The 16,815-nt window shown below is 43.7% G+C and overlaps 1 protein-coding gene across 4 annotated transcripts in view; it reads left to right on the forward strand.

Moving 5' to 3' along the window:
- Positions 1 to 16,815, forward strand: part of si:dkey-154b15.1 — a 60,957-nt gene that overhangs the window by 15,340 nt on the left and 28,802 nt on the right. Inside the window, exons 3-5 of one of the 4 annotated variants that reach the window (XR_005074248.1) lie at positions 9,532 to 9,644; positions 9,961 to 10,167; positions 10,543 to 10,748. The exons of 1 other annotated variant lie outside the window; for it this stretch is intronic. The gene's annotated coding sequence lies outside the window, so the exon portion shown is untranslated. Of the gene's footprint in view, positions 1 to 9,531; positions 9,645 to 9,960; positions 10,346 to 10,542; positions 10,749 to 16,815 lie in introns of those variants that run through there. 2 more of the 4 variants (XR_005074247.1, XM_037092964.1) reach the window with 2 other exon arrangements.

Consider the following 16,815-nt stretch of genomic DNA (forward strand, 5'->3'; position numbering starts at 1 on the left):
CCGTGACGCACCTGCTTCTCCTCCTCTATACAAGCCCCCTCCTCCTCCTCCCTGCCACCTCCACCCTCATCTGTTCTTTTATCCACCTGGAGAGCATCGAACAAAACAAAAAGCAGGTGTCTGGTTACGGCTCCCGTGAGCGTGGGAGTCCTGCCGGAGGGGAAGCCGGTCTCCATGACACAGGAACCACCTGAGGAACACGAGCAGCAGCAGCAGCATCGCTGATGAGCGAAGCTGCTGTCGCACTGAATTATGATTTAATTGCTTTGGAGGCGCAGACAAGTGAACTACAATCGTGCTTTATTTGATTTACGCAGGACATAGGATGTGATAAATCCATTACTTGTATTTACAACCTGAAAAAAAACACCAGCCTCATGAGAGATCAGCACTGACGGCCTTGACGTCAAAGTCACAGATAATCTCAAAGGAAGTCAGTATTCAAATTGTATCATAAGTTTTTTACATTATTTTGTCCACCCTCTGTGTGTTTCCCTGTACTGCTTCCATTTACAGCTGCAATGATCCAATGATTCATAGTCTAATTGTTTCTGAAACGTTCTTCGTTTCTTCAGACGTTTGCTGGTTTCAGCTTCTTAAATTCAAGAAGAATTTGCTGCTTTTCTTTGATATATACGACAGTAAATGAAGTGACTTCTGGTTTTGGACTGTTTGTTAGACAAAAGTAGTAATCTGAAGGCGTCACTTTAGGCTCTGAGGAATTGTAATGAGCATTTTTCCCATTTTCTTGACATCTTATAGACTAATTATCATATGAACAGGTTAATCAACAATAGAAAATATTGTTAGTTGCGACCCACATTCAGTTTTCGTTTAGGAATAGTTTGTGATCAGTTCTGTCAAAGGGGCTCTTTGTGAGAATAAGGAGCCATATGTGAGCAGATTGTAACGTGGGATCTTCCACATTTCTCTCAGTTTACCACACAAGCCAAGTTGTTTAATGCAGCCTGACTGTGGATTTCATTGTGAAGGACCTGGGCCAGATTTTCCACGACAATCCAAATATATGACTGTTCTCGAGTGTCTCGTCTCTTTGCCACTCGCTGGTCTGCTAACAGATAGCAACAGCGGCTAACGTTAGAAATCCACTAACGTAAACAAACAATCGGCTTCCACAGAGCCGCTTTAAGTTCACAGCAGACAAGTTATGCAGGAAAATTGTAAAATGTGATGCAGTAGAACATATAAATTAGTTGGAAATGAATGTAAAAAGTCAGTATTATGTGTCTTAGTGAGATGTTGCTCTACTAGAACCGCTTCAGTGGTCCCTTGTAAAGGTCGATATCAGTTTGCAGCACACCTGTACACCTGCAGGTATTAACATCATCTGTCTCTGGACACAGTATCTGGATAATGACACCTGATGCGTCGGCTTTTGTGTTCGCACCTGGTCTCAGTAAGGGTTCTCTTCATCTCGATCCTGCCTACATGGTGATCAGATTTCAATACGCAAACTCGTTAGTCAGGCCTGGAGGGCACGTCAACAAACACGGTGCTTCCCAGGTCATTTATTATTAAATCACTTTCTGCCTCAGCTACTTTCAGCCTTTGTGGGGCTTGCTTGCTCTGCTTGTACAGGGTCATGTCATGGTGAACGTAAGCTAAGCTGGGTATTGCAGACACCTACTTACCTAGCAACGCTTTCCAGCTCCTCCTGGGGGATCCCGAGGCGTTCCCAGGCCAGATGAAGTATGTATGTTGCTGGTTCTACTCCCAGCTGCCTGGAAAACCTCCAGAGGGAGGAGGAGCAGCGTCTCCTTCTAAGAATCTCTGCGTACCTGTGATTCTCTGAGGTATGTTGCCAGGTGACGTCTCCAGGGGCAAACTGGTTCCAGGGGAGGGGGCAGAAGAGCGATTTGAAGACGCCATATGAATCGATTGAAAAAAATGGATAGGGAAAGCAGGGCCCCCTTCTGAAGCCAGACCTGGGAGTGGAGCTCGTTGTGAGCATTTAGTTGTTGGGCCTGCTGGTGTAGGAAGCTAAGTGATGTCCTGCGTAGACGAGGTCAACAGCAAAATGAATTTTTAGAGACCTTAAGAAAGGCCGACCTAAAAATATCAGCATCAGTTTAAATGTAGGCTGTAATTTTAGTATTTTCACCACTTGGCCTTTCTGTCGGACATCCCCTTCCAACATAAATGGCTATTAAATGCTATTCAAACAACAGCAAATTGACTTGGACATACACTCAAGGACATGAGACCCAGATTTGGAAATGCCCTATAGTACAAGAACAAAAGAAACAGCAAGTGATCAGCCTCAGTTTTCTATCTTGATTCTCGCAGCCCGTTCATTCTGCCTTCGTTGGTTCTGAATCGGATGCCTCTGACGCACATGATTCATGCCCTGCTGCTGAACTCAAACCTCGCAGCAAAATGAACCGGCTCCCGCCGTCAACTAACAAGCATTATTTAAATTTCAAAACCTCCAGGGGTCAAGGAGAGTTTATAATTGTTTCACATTCAAATGAAGTAGGAAAGGGAACTGGGCGTCCTCCTTTTAAAATCTTCCACTGAGTCATCTTATATCTGCAGCCCTGTGTTGAAATGCAGCGGCTTCGCCAACAAACATATTTTTACAGCCTGCTCATCACCTTATGAACAACACCGCATGACATAGTTCACAGTGAAAGTGAAAATAAATACAGATTGATATCCTGTAACTTGAGTGCAGGGATGTTTTTTTTTTTCTTTTCTTTTTTGTTTTGATGGCCTGAGTGCTTCACAATGAGGCTGAAGCACTGAAATAATATGTGACTGGACAGATTTGCATGTAATTTAGATTAGGGAAGGAGACGAGCAGGGAAATGTAACACGGATATGAGGGAGTGTGAGCCAGCAGACATGTGATCGTCACTCACAGTCTTTAGCTTCATTGTTGAGGAGTCGACACAGAAATGAGAGAGACCATTATTTGCTGTCTTACTTGTTTGCTGAACTCTTTCCTGACGGATGCAAACAGTAAAACCTATTTTTTTTCTTTTTGTTTCACTCACCTTTACTTCACCCCAGCTGTACTGTGTGGAGGAAAGTTGGCTGCTGTGGGGATGATTTGAACAAAATGAAGCCAAAGCCAGGAGAGCCAGGCTAGCAGTTTCCCTCTGGTTACAGTCTTTATGCTAAGCTAAGCTAACTGTCTGCTGGCCGTAGCTTCATATATAATGGACACTTATGAGTCTCACTCTCAGCCAGGAAGCAAATTTGCACTTTTCCCTCTGATTGTCCATCAAAAAGAGTATTGACTAGTTGCATGATCCCAAATATTACATTTTTAAAGCCGCTCTAAGTGTCGTTCTAGCTAACTTCCTGTCCGCTCTGCTGTTAGCATGCCCCTCCCTCCTTTCTTTTTAGGAGGCAGCTCTCTTTGCCTCTTTCTTTTCTTCTATTCTTGGCCTGTTTTGGTGGTATAAGCCGTCACCTGGAACGCTGGAATTGGTAACTTTCCCTGTTCATCCATTGCCGGTGTCGGAGCCAGAACTGGAGGGTCCTGCTCTCTGTGACAGGACCGCCTCTTTATGGAGCTCTCTGTCCTGATTGGATAAAGTGGGCAGGGATACCAGAAAACTTTACTGACATTGCAGTTGTGATATGCTTCAGATTATTAGAGGGAATGATCGTTTTTGCATCATTATTCTCATTTTCATTGAAATAGATGACCATGACCAAACAAAGATTTTTCTGTGGTCTATAGAATAACATTTGTCGGCTCAAATTTCAACGCAGACTCGTATTTTTACCATAAACAAATATCATTTCAATAAAAGTCCTATGCATCATTCCACCCTAAACATATGTTTGGACCGAAGAAGCCCTTGAAAACATCCCTTCAGGCTCTGGGAAAGTCAGGTGCTCATATTTCAGTATTTTCCATATTTTGTAGATGAAACAATTTGTCCATTCTTCAACACATGCAATCAGAACATTTACATTTTGTCACAAACCAAATGTGGAAAATACAGTGAACCCTCGCTCAGTTAAGACCCTGATACTGAGGATGAACAAAGTGGAAGTCAAGTTGAGATTTTAAAGAGTTTCCAGCCAGAGGAAGTCAGTGTTAATGCCTGCGACCAAAAAGCGACTGCGCAGTGCGTTTCCAGAAGATTAATTGTATGCGCCCGTCCCGTCCTGCTGTTTCCTGCAGATCTGCACCTGTGTTTGTGTTTGTCCACTCACTTTCCCGCCTCGGCATTGTTCAGCCAAATTCACGGCCGCTTAAGTCAACTGTGTGGACGGCAAGGACGAATTACCTGTGAGCAGGAGTGAGGAGGCCAGAGGAGGTGAAGGGATTGAGATCAGTCTGTCTGTACAGTGGGTCACTCTGGGAACAGCGCCGGATCACCTGCTGCTATGTTTAACCTGATTAGCGACAGGTCATGTTGGAGAGAGATCTGTCAAGTGTGTGTGTTTGTGTGTGTGTGTGTGTGTTGCTGTGAAAATCTAATCCAGCAGCAGGACAGTCTCTGTGTAGAGCTGTACGAAAAACAGACTTTCTACAACTTCAGGCTTGTCAAAGAGAAACCTTACATCGGCCCGTGTTTGAGGGTCACCCAGCAGGTGAGGGTGGATTTAAGAGGATGCTCTCTAGACATGGAAGAGCTTACCACCCACTGACACATAAATAGAAACGGGCCGGGCTACTTCGGTCGACTTAAGAACCGTGCGATCCTAAATGTGAAACGTTGAGTCATACCTGGCACGGACAGGACGGACACGAACATTTCTTCTGAAGGCTGTCGGGGAACCTCTCCTCGTTTTATTCTCGCTGTTGTTTCTTGTCTCGCTGAAGACATTTTAACACTGGGTTAGGTTTGGGTCGCCGCTTCGGTTCCAGGCTCCTGGTGTTTGTGCATGCTGACTCGCTGTCACACCCTCATGGGTTAATAATGTTGTCAGAATCACATGCGCTTGTCTCACTATGACCAATCAAAACATCTGCTGGGAAAAAAATACCAATACATGGGCCTGCAAGAAGTAAACATTAGTATTTAGCCACATGTTGAGATGAGCTCTCAAGACTCACTCACACTGATGTGATGGACAAATTCAGCCTCAGCTGTTGGGATGACACTCAATATGAGTTTGATTAAACAGGGCAAATAAGGTCCCCAATGCACAAAGCTACGTTTCTTTTTATTTAGTTTCAACTGGCAGTAGTGCACTCACAGTTTCTTCCACCATGATAACTTTAGAAATACTTAATTTATGTATCTAACTTATTGGAAAGCCACAGTAGACAAGATGTTTCAGGCCCTGATTGAAACGAGCTGACAGTTTAACAGATCTCCCGTAATCAGGAAGCTTGTTCCACGGGTGGAGACCTCAGAGACCAAACGCTGCTTCGCTGTGCTTGCTGGTGCTCCGAGCGGTAACTGAGCCCACACTGTAGTTCATATCTGTAATCAGGGCTGATAGAAAAACAAATGTAGATGCAAATTGCTCAAGTGATCTAGAAGCTGCTTTAAAACAGACGTGCCGTTGGACTTCTTTTTTTTCTGATGTAGCGGATGTCGGAGCGTCTTCTTCGTTTTCATGTATCGCGTTTTCTTCTTATTTTAGTTCCCCATTAATGGTGTTTGAAAACTGGGATGGTGTGTAGATCCAAACTCTTATGCTCTCATCATCTTACAGTCAGACTCGGGTTGGGACGAATACATGTCACCCCACCGCCAGAGACCCTTTCAGTGAGTTGAGGACATGTCAGAGTTTGTGTCTCTTGGCTGTCTGCACTTGATCTGCATGTGAGCTATGCATGCCGGTAATTTCACGGTGTGAAAGGAGACGGTACATTTACCAGCAGACAGGAGACGCTTTATGTTTCCTCCTCACGTCAGAACACTGCATCACACACAAACACTGACTCTGACAGCCGAGACAAGATAAGTGCACTTTACAAATCCCCCGATCACTTAACAGCTCCGTGTCAACTGTGTATCTCTGCAGTACAAAGACCTGAAGATACAAAAACAACCATGTACAGATGTATGATTTTTTAATTGAGGACGTCACCTGGACCTGCAAATAAGGACAAATCTCAACACTTGAAACTGACCCACTTTGGACCCGACATGAAGTGACACTTAACGCTCTGAAGGACGCGAGGAGGGAAAGTTTGGGCCGGCTGTGCCACTGCACTGTTAAAAATGTGACAGCTTCATTTCAGTCAGTAATGAGGACACCGCACTTATGCTCGGACTATAGTAGGGCATCTGGCCAGTCTGCCCCCAAGGACAGAGCGGGATGGAAAGTATAACAAACAAAAATAGACCACTCAGTCATATGTGATTCTCAGAAGCCCCCTGCCTTTTTTTTTTTTTTTTTAACAGGTCAAAATAAATGGTAGTGAGACGCATTACATCACTGTGAAAGGTCAGCTCATTAATGTCACCACATCCATAAACGTATAATCTCCGCTGAAATGCCAGTTCCTTGATGATAGCTTATTGTATAAGTGCATAAGAGGGGCTGCGCACGCGCGTGTGTGTGTGTGTGTGTATATCTGCGTGCAATCATGCGTCTATAACTGTGTGGGTATGAATATGCGCGTGCATGTGTGCAGCGCTGCAGACCAGTGAGCAGGATGAGTTTAAATGTCCGTCACAAACGCTTTGTGGTGGGAAAAGTTACACAACACCTCCTGGAGTCTTACCTAACTGCTGCTGCTGAGGAGGATTACAGGGAGGTGGGGGGGATGATACTGGAATGATGTGAGCGTGAGAGAGTTTAAGGCAGTGTATGCATCACATATGTGCAGCTATTAATCAGTAAAGAAAGGCATTTCACAGAATGTGCAGGATTACTAAATTTCATCTATGCACAGGGGACGGCAGCTAAGTCAAGCTAAGCTACACCAAGTGTTCATATACAGTGTGAAGTGAAGTTATACGTGCCGCCTACAGCACGCTGGAGACCCTACGTGGTTGTTTGTTCAAAAGAAGCCTTTCGTAAACACGTAAACTGCGTTTTTGATCCCTGAAAATGGAACTTGGAAAACTTGATTTCGCAAAAGACGATGCAGACACGCGTTCGCTTCCTAATTGTTTCTTTTCACCGTTTGGGGCGTCATTGCAGATGTAAACTCAAGGAGGAATGAGGAATCAGTGCCTACCTGAGTGGAAAAGTAACAACTGCGCAGAGTTATATTTAATCTTTTCAAGTAATAGCCGAACGAATAGTTGCAGACGGACATTAAAGAGCAACAAAAGTATCCAAATAAGTATTGAAAAGCATCTTAATTCAAAGATACACAACATCTAGAAGTTTATATGAATATATTAAATCACAGGCAGTTGGATCGCATTAATTACATCTTGCAGATGTATTGTCACTTATCCGAGAGGCTTCATCAGCTCCGTCCCAGTTCTGTCCGATGGCAGTTCATTTCCCTATTTCTGGATGCTGATTAAATCCTGTTTCAGAGGCTCGTCCGTCCAGTTTTTTCATGTGTTTCCCCCATTAATTCCTGGATGGCGTTAGATATCGGACTGTTGAATGCACAGACAAATAATAATAATATATTTTAATTTGTGTAGCGCTATTCAATAACTCGGAAACACTTTACATGCAAACATAAAAGCAATACGTTATAATCAAATACCATAAAAGCAACACGCTACAAATAAATCCGACTTCTGAAAAATTTGGCCTGATAAAAAACTCTCATATCTAAAAATGTGAAACAACAGCAAACAGCTTAAATCACGGAATATGATTTCTAGTACTGATACAATCATTTAAACCCTGTATCGCTTGACAACATCTTTGTTTTGTGTTGTTTTGTTTTGTGCATGTGTTGGTATGTTCTCTGGTATGTGGCAGCATGTTGGCAAACGGGTGTGGACTTCCCTCTCAAAGTGAATCCAGTCATCTAATACCGGTGAATCACATCTTCTCTTCCTGTTTGTTCAGCTGCAGACCGACACTGATCGCCTCTTCTCTTCCGGTAACTCTTCACTTCGAGTTTACAGACGCAGGAAATCATCATCGCCGCTCTCTGTCCTCTTCACACACTCCAAACACAGCAGGGCCAGTGAAAGTGTTTAAAAAAAAGGCACCGTAAATGTAAAAGGTTGTTTAAAAGATCGAGGCTGGACACTGAACAGAGCTCCTGCTGAGAGCTCCGTTTGGTTCTGATTCAGCGCCTGTGCAGAGTTTTAGGACAGCGGAGGTGAATTTGAGGTCAGCACGTTGTGGGGACGAAAAAAGTTAAATAATTAACTTATGACTGATCAGTATTACTTAAACATTCACGGAGACATACTATGTTCACTTTCAGGTTCAGAGTTTCACGTTGGGTTACTACTAGAACCGTTTTACATACTTTAATGCTCATAGATTGCAACTGTTTTAGTTCCTGTCGCTTGAAGACACCCTGCTCTGCCCTGATTGGTCAGCTCACACATGCCTGAACCAGCATCGCTCACCTTGACTCTGCTTCATGATAGCTTCACTTCAGCTGTGAATATAAGCATGAATCATGCTAATCGTGACATGGTGATGTAGTGTGAGGTCACAAAGTCACAGAGTTAAAGGCAGGACTCCCGTTATCACACACTTTGGGATTTTTTTTACTTTTCAAGATCTTTTACAAGCCCAAGAACTTATGAAACACTAAAGGAAAGGAAGAAAAAAGTATAATAGGGCTAAGGCTAAGTTTTGGTGGTTGTGTTGGGGGCGTTTTTCACAATCTTCACGCGTGTCGAAATACCTTCAAGGCTCAAGAGAAAAACAACAGAAAAACCCCACAGATACCCAGGAGAGCACGGGGACTTCCTATTTCAGTTCCACATGATGACTATGTTTTCGAAAGACAAAATGACAGGATACGCATATATCTGTGTGATTACTGTCATTACAATCAGGTAAATGCCACATTACGTTCAGTGAAAGGAAAAACCTTCAAGTCTCCGAAAGGGAATTTTATACCACAGCACCTCTCTCAGCCACCGCAGAAATGATGGGGCTCCACTCGACAAATAAGTCTGCAAACTGGCAGAGTTGTGGCTCTGTAGATCTGGGACGGAAAGTCAAAAACGGTTGTGTAACAATCAGAAGTTTTGTTCTGTTTACAGATAAATGAGAATACATCAGACATACGTCCCGCTTTCCCTTTAGTTTTATTTCCATTTTCCCCAGACAACACCGGCCTCCAGGCTTCCATGGTGCTTTTACATAACAGTACTGAGTGAGTGAACTAGTTCTCCAGCCTTTAATTTGATGGGTGCATCACTCGCTCCCCGGCCGACAGGAAGCAGAGACGATGCTGCCAAAAATCGATGTCGGCCCCTTCAAATATTTTTGATTCACAGCTTGAGATGAATGTCAAACAAATAACCGCTGCATCGCCATGCGGGGGGCTTTTTAATCCAGATGTGCGGTTACATGTCCGCCGGGCATTAGATGACATCACTGCCGCCGGGGGTTAGCGGGAGAGCTGGAGAGAGTTTAGAGGAGGACGATTACGTCAGCCCGGAGCAGCGACTTTAATATTAATGAGCCTGTCTGCTCTGACAGAGTCCGTGGGACGGGCCGCGGAGACGAGAGCCAGGGAGCAGGTGCAGGCCTGAAGTGGTGATGACGAATCGCTGCACAAGTCCAGAGGAACACGACCGGAACATTTACATAACGTGAGTGAGTATTACCCTGTGATGTCCCCATGACACACAGGATGTGATGAAGTGCAGTCAGAGTCACTCAGGCAAACTTTTAGATCCTCTTTAGTTTTATCAAGTCTGGGAAATCCACTGTTATCATACTGGACAAACCAAGAGCCTGATGCTGTAAGTTAGTGTCGTGACACCAGGGTGTTAATACCGATACCAAAACCAAAACCTGGTCTGTTTTTATTCCGTACTTGGAGGAATGCAAACTGCTCGTTGCAGTGTCGAGTAAAGTACCCAAGAGTCACACTTAAGTAAATATGTGTTTACGTGGCATTTGCAGGTGTATTTTTAGACGTCACTGCTTCCCAGAGATCCAGTATCGCCTGTGTGGGGCGTCTGTGGCTCAGGGGTGGAGCCAGCATCTTGTTATCAGAAGGTCACTGGTTCGATTCCCCTGGTCTGCATGTCGTAGAGTCCTTGGGCAAGATACTGAACCCCAAACTGCTCCTGGTGTACCTTGCATGGCAGCCACCATCAGTGTATCAATGTATGAATTAAGTCGCTCTGGACAAAAGAGTCACTAACTATTCATTATTTTTTTTGTTTAAAAAGGATTAAAACTAATATGTTTGAAGAGTCCAGAGGCTGGGAGGAGGAGAGATAATGTCACATCATCATTTATCATCAATGCTTCCAGATTTGCATAAAATTTGACTGTAAAATCACAGAGAGAACGATGTCGTCCCATCAATGAAAATTATCTGCTGATTGAAAAAAAATGGTCATTTTTTCACTTCTACATAAGTGTGAGAGGATATATAAGTTAAGTTTGATGCCCTTTTTCTGAACTTATCTCCGCTGCACAGTAAACAGTTTGATGCTCATGTGTTTTGACTGCTCTCCTCTCTCTTGTCCGGTGGAGGAGTTTGTTACGTAACACCCGGAGAGGAGAGGCTCCAAAGAAAGAAAGCCGCGGGGGAGCCGGGCTCTGACCTGCAGGTGCAGCCGCTGTGGGACGGTTTTTAGGCAGCGTGCACATTTTAGTACCCAAACACATGTTCGATCTATACATTGTGTGCAGAGGCATGAGGAGAAAACATAAATGAATTAAAATTACCAGCAGCAGCACCTCCCGTGGCTCAGAGAGAGAAATTGATTCTGTTTGAGGAGGTTTGAGCTGAATCCTCGTGGGTGGAGACACAAGTTCTGACTCTGTCGTGCTGTGAGGACTCATTAGTTTAACTCAGCTGGACTTTCTGGGTTCTCTGTGCAAGAGCTCTGTGCTTGATAACTTTCATAACTTTCACACTTTGTCATCGCCAGTGTTATTCTAATAGGATCAGTGGTTTTCAAACTTTCTGACTTGAAGTGAAGTGATGTTTTGACCCCTCCTCACAGGTCACGGCCGTGTTGTGGAAAAATCATTAAAAAAAAATTTTTTTTAGAGGCCTGGAAAAATAAAAAGCATCCAGTATTTGACAGTGAGAGAAAGGTCAGCAAACATAAATAGTGCTGCTGTTCTCACTTATAATCGGATGCATGGATGGAAAATAACATTGAAACTGATGTTATTTTGAATTTCACTTACAGTCAAAAGGAGGCTTCCTTAAACCAACATGTTATAACTTTAAACAGACCATTGAGTAACATCTTCTTTTTTTTGTACTTTTAAAAAAATCTTTGTGGCTGTTTTGCCTTCATTGTGTAGAGACAGTGAAGAGGCAAACGGGGGAAGTGGGGAAATAAATCTAAAGTTATATAAAGAGAGCCGTGACTGAATATAAGGAACCTAAAAAAGACGGAGGGATCGTTGCATCACTGAATCAGACTGAGGTGACGGCTGTACTGAAGTCAACGGGAGACGCATGAAGAAACTAAAACCCAACATTTCTACATCGTACGACTTCTGACGAAGAAATGCCTTCAGAAAATGTGAGAACACGCTGCATCAGTCGTTAGCCTCCTCTCTGAAGTGTGTTCCCTCATCCAGATAGCGAGGAGGGGAAACAGGAAATGGGGAACAGATAAAGTTATATAACTCGAGCCGTGACTGGACGAAGGGAAGCAGTTTGTTTGCTGTGACTACAGAGGTTTGCTGTCGTTGTTTGCAGAGGAGCGGGTTGGTACGGAGAAAAAAACAAAACAAAACATGATTCAAACAAACAGTGTTGAGTTGGAAAACAAAACGTGATTTGTTCACTTTCAAGTAATGTTTAATGTAGACGATATCTAAATAAATGATTTGTGAAGTGGACCATCATTTCTAGTTTAGCAAACTGTTGGACACTGCTCATTAAAGGAGTAGTTCAACATTACGGTGAAGCAAAAACCACAACTTGTCATTCGTTCTGTCAGGCAGATTCTGTTACCTGTGGGCAGAGCCAGGCTAGCTTCTTCCACCCGTTTCCAGTCTTTGTGCTAAGCTAAGCTAACCAGCTACTGGCAGTGGCTTTAAATTTACTCACATCAGGGTGCTATTGTGTTGCGAGTTATCAAAAAGGAGCCAAATGCAAGACACAGAGTCAGGCAAGTTGAGAAGCAAGAAGAGAGCAATACAACACTGAGCAAAAAACTCACTAACTGACTAAACAAACACATAAGAATCGAAGGAGACGCAAAAAACACAAGGAGCAAAACGAGACTGAGGAACAGACGTGAAAATGCAGAAGAACCGGCAAAGAGAGAGGGACTAAAAAAAGGTAGAGAATACCAACAAGGAACTGGGTCAGAAAGGTGAGAAAAGAACACAAAGACAGGAAGTTTTTACCAGATCATGACACATGAGCGTAAAAACCTACAAAATAAAACAGGAAGTGACTGAAATAACAACCAGACCAGGACATATCGTTCTTCTCCTCTTACTCTCGGCAAGAAAGCAAAGTCATGGACTGCTCCTTTACGGTTTAGCTCAACTGTTACATAATGTCTTCCATCAGAGTTTCCCTCCCTGCTTGGTGTTTTCTGAGCTCTGCATCGACTGATCAAAGATTTGAGAGTACTTCACATTTTCAAAGGCTGACGTGTACAAGTGCATCATTTGCCTTTGAAAGGATGTTCGAGAGCAGGAACAATGACAAAACACTTGGGTTCATCAATTCGCCACCTGCATCATGATCTTTTTAACATGCACTCTAGAGAAGTGGAGCCTTTGTACAAGACTGCGATTTTAATAACGAGCCCGGAAACTGACTTAATGTGTCGGGCTGCATGAGGACTCCTGTCAGAAGCTACAGCGACGTCTTCTTCATCTGGTGTAATTGAAAACTGTCATGGTGTGACACAACAATCCCTCCAGATAAACCAGATAGAAGCACTTGTTCATAATTCACGAGGGGAGAAGCTGCTCAGCAGGCCGGATCTGACCGTCTCGGTGTCTTTCCTCCTGTCTTTAACAAGAAAACACTCTCAGCTCGTCTCCTGAGCACTCAGGAAACCACACGGCTCGTCTCATGTGGTGCTACAAACCCAGCATGTGGACTCACGTTACTGATCCACAGTGGAGGTGACGGAGGATCTGCACATTCTTGCTGCAGAATGGGCCTTTTGTTTGCTTTAACCCCATGACAGGATGCACATCCCTCCTGGGTAAACTCATCCTGAAGGTGTAATAATAAAAAACGCCTATGACCGAATCAGAGGATGTTCAGCGCCTGAAGCGAGATCTTTTCAGGAACTGTTCGAGGAGTCCTAAGCATTCGAGGCTTTTCAGGGAAACGAGGTTGTAAAAAAAAAAAAAAAAAAAAAAGAAGTCAGAGGTGACGTAAGACTGCGGTTGCTGAATGTAGCGTGAACAAAACAAACCAGGCTGACCGGCGGTAAGTTTCTGTATGTAAAGCAGATACCCAGGAGCATTCAGAGCGTGACTCAGCGGCAGGAACACACACAGGGCTGTTTGAACGAAGCTGACAGACAAGGTTCATTTGAATACAGCTGGACGGGGGGAAGGTTGTGTGAGTCTCGACTTCACGTTGTGTCAGGATCAGGCGTCCCTGTCAGGTGGCTGAAGACGATGAACTCAGCAACGATCAGTCCGGGTCAGCTGGAGGTTCTGAGCCCCGAACAGTTTACAGAGGAGTTACTGTCTTCATGCATCATTTGTTCATTTGATATTCATTTGAGAATCAGAAAATGAAACGTGACATGAACGTGATATTAAAAACAAAACAAACGAGTGACCCCGAGAGGAGCAGCAGAAGAGATCGGTGTGTTTCTCCGCAGCGCTACAACTCAAGACCGACTGTGTGAGTCAATAAAGTCATAATAATTCAACTTCAAGTTCACATGGATCACGCAGTGATTTTTTAAATTCCCTGTTTTTGATCCTAGCATAAAATCAAAAGTACAAAAAAAACCCAAAGCGTTGTTTTTTTGTGTCACATTCATAAACAAATAATTTTTTTTTTTTTCATTTTCTGATTTTTGGGATTCTCAACTGAACAACAAATGAACCAGTTATACATTTTAGGTCACCGGCAAGTTTTTTATTAGTTCAAATTTCATTAAATTGTGTTTTTCAATTAAAATATGAGGGTTTTCTGCTTTTTCGTTTCCCAGTATAGCAGCAATAAATGTTTATTTTGGACACATCAGGTCATTTATAGACGTCACTTCCATCAAGTGTTGGTCAGCAACACAGTGAATGTAGCTGCTCAATAAATGTCAGTTCAACTAAAAGCAAATGAGCTACACGGCGTGATTTAAAAGTATTTAAACTCTCAGACAGCTGAGACCTCAGGTACAAAAGGTGGGTCGCACCAGGTTGAATGCTGATCAGCAGCCTTCATGAGCTACAGAAGATGTCGGGACTTTGATATTCAGGCTTACAAAGAAAACATGATGCAGCGAACAGCCACTAACAGCGTTTCAGAGAGCTGCAGGATCAGTCGTGACAGGAGAGCAAAGAAAGAATTTAGGGAGAGATTTGGAATATTTAGTTGACAGTCGCAAGAGTGCATCACCTCCCTCTGAAACATGATGACATCATCAGCACCACTAATATCAAGCGGATATACTCGCGTTGTGCAACCCAGAGCAGGTCAGGATCAGCAGCCGGCTGTGGCAGACATGTAACCCAGACGAATGTAAACCACAGATTAATAATGCTGTAAAGTGCAGCGTCGGTCCAAAACACGGCTGTGGGAGGAGAACAGGAGCGATGACTCCCTGAAGTTCACTGTCAGGTCATCCCTTCTCCAAACATCCTCTGAGTTATGTTTCCGGTTCGCATATTAATGAATAACTTGTTTCCAAAGCGTTAATCAGTTTAGATTTTAATGCTTCCTGCTCACTTTGTCCCGCGTTCGTGATTAACTCTGCCGACTGGACTCGGAGACGAGAATCCGCTGCCTCAGTGGAAGAAAAATGTTGCTGCCGGTGCTGAGCTCAGGAAACTTCCAGCTCCAGTCGTGGACGAGCTTACATAACCCTCTTTTTGTTTTGTTCAAGTCCTTACCATATGTGCAACAAAAAAAAAAAAAAAAATATGCTGATGCTTTGAGCAGCTGGTTGCTGTGGAACAGGAGCTGACGAGACTCGACTCTTTTGAATTATGTGAAACCTCACACTCGAATGAAGGAATTACTAGTGATGTAATTTGAGTGGATAAAAAGCAACAATCAAATATCAAAATGATTAAAGTGTCAGACGTTATGTGACCGAACAGATTGATGATACGTGACGTTACAGTTCACTCATCTTGACCTGTTAAGCCGGACTTTGTCTGATTACTTTGTATTCTTTAACTTGCCCCTCTGTCTTCTCTTCATCTGCCCCGCCGGCCGCTGACGTCATCCGGCCTGATTGCCAGTCTTTCTCTTACATAAACTTCAAGGCCACTGCAGCAGAAAAAAAAAAAAAAAAAACCTCCAGTCCTTGTGAAAGACCAAAGCTCTTTAGCTCATTCAGCTGAGTCGACGCGCGGCTGCCTCGGCCCTCGGGCCTCGCACGCTGCCGTCAGCCGGGCCGAGGAGCCTCCGTCAATGAACTCGGTGGCTTTTACTTCCACATCACCTCCGGTCATTTTTGCTCTCATACCGTCGTTCTTCTCATTCCTTTGTGATTCTGAGGATTCAGACCGCGGGTGATGCTGCCCTGCTCAGATGATGGGGTTGCGTAAGAGGCGAGCTTGTTTCTCCACCGAGCCACAACCGGTCTGTATCTGGGTTAATGCTGCCGCAGCCTCGACTGAAGGAGCGGCAAGAAGTCATACTGATAAGGAAGCAGGAGATGTTCTGATATAAACAGAGCGCAGATCTGATCTCATAACACAGAGAGTGGCCTTGATGTGACCTTGAGGCTGTCACATTTAAAGTTTACTGATATGTGAACATGTAATCATTTATTAAGAAAGGTGCATTTTCCAAGTCCAGCTTCTCAAATGTAAGGAATTGGTGCTTTTCCTGTATTTTGGACCATAACGTTTGCCTCCGCTGGGCTGCAAGGATACTGTGGAGATGACAAGCAGCCAGTGGAAATAAATAAATCAGTGAATTAGAATAAACAAGGTAGTTAATGATTGCTGAAGCATAAACACCCTGCATGTTATAAGTGGGTTATTTTTGACCTGTATTTCCACCAAATGCAGCACAAAGGGTGATTTTCATGGCTTGTTGGCAGAGGCTCACACCAAACATGGATCAGATGCTTTTAAAACTGAGCACGACCTTTCAGACGCCGCAGGGTGATCTGTAGACATCTACATCACATCAGCACTATGTGCTTCCATGTATGTGATTTGTTAACGCATCATGTTACAGCGAAAGTCTTTGCAAGGTAATGTTGTGTTGACAGTCTTTTAAAAACGATTTAAACTCCGTCCAGTTGAATCCTCTTCATATAATTTCATCACGTTGTTTCATCATTAAAGTCTAGTAGTTTAATTCCAGCACTCGTGATGCTGATGAAGGTCGTTGGATCTGAGTTCCTGCTGCGGCTGTAACTGGACATTAGCTGAAAGACCCGTGTGGGCCGATTCACATATTGACGACATGTAATTTGCTCACCGTGGGGCTGGATCAGAAGGCAGTGTGGGCTCGTGTGATGTGGAGGTCGGCCGGGAAGAAAAATGAAAGAGACGTCATCTTAATTGAAGCAGCATCATAAATCAGTGAACAAACAGTGTGAATATATATTTAGCATGTTGTTTAAAGTGTGACATGGATGAAATCTTAAACACTGTCACTTGCTCTTTTACCAA

The sequence above is a fragment of the Acanthopagrus latus genome, chromosome 3 (genome assembly GCF_904848185.1).
Source record: "Acanthopagrus latus isolate v.2019 chromosome 3, fAcaLat1.1, whole genome shotgun sequence".
Taxonomy (NCBI): Eukaryota; Metazoa; Chordata; class Actinopteri; order Spariformes; family Sparidae; genus Acanthopagrus; species Acanthopagrus latus.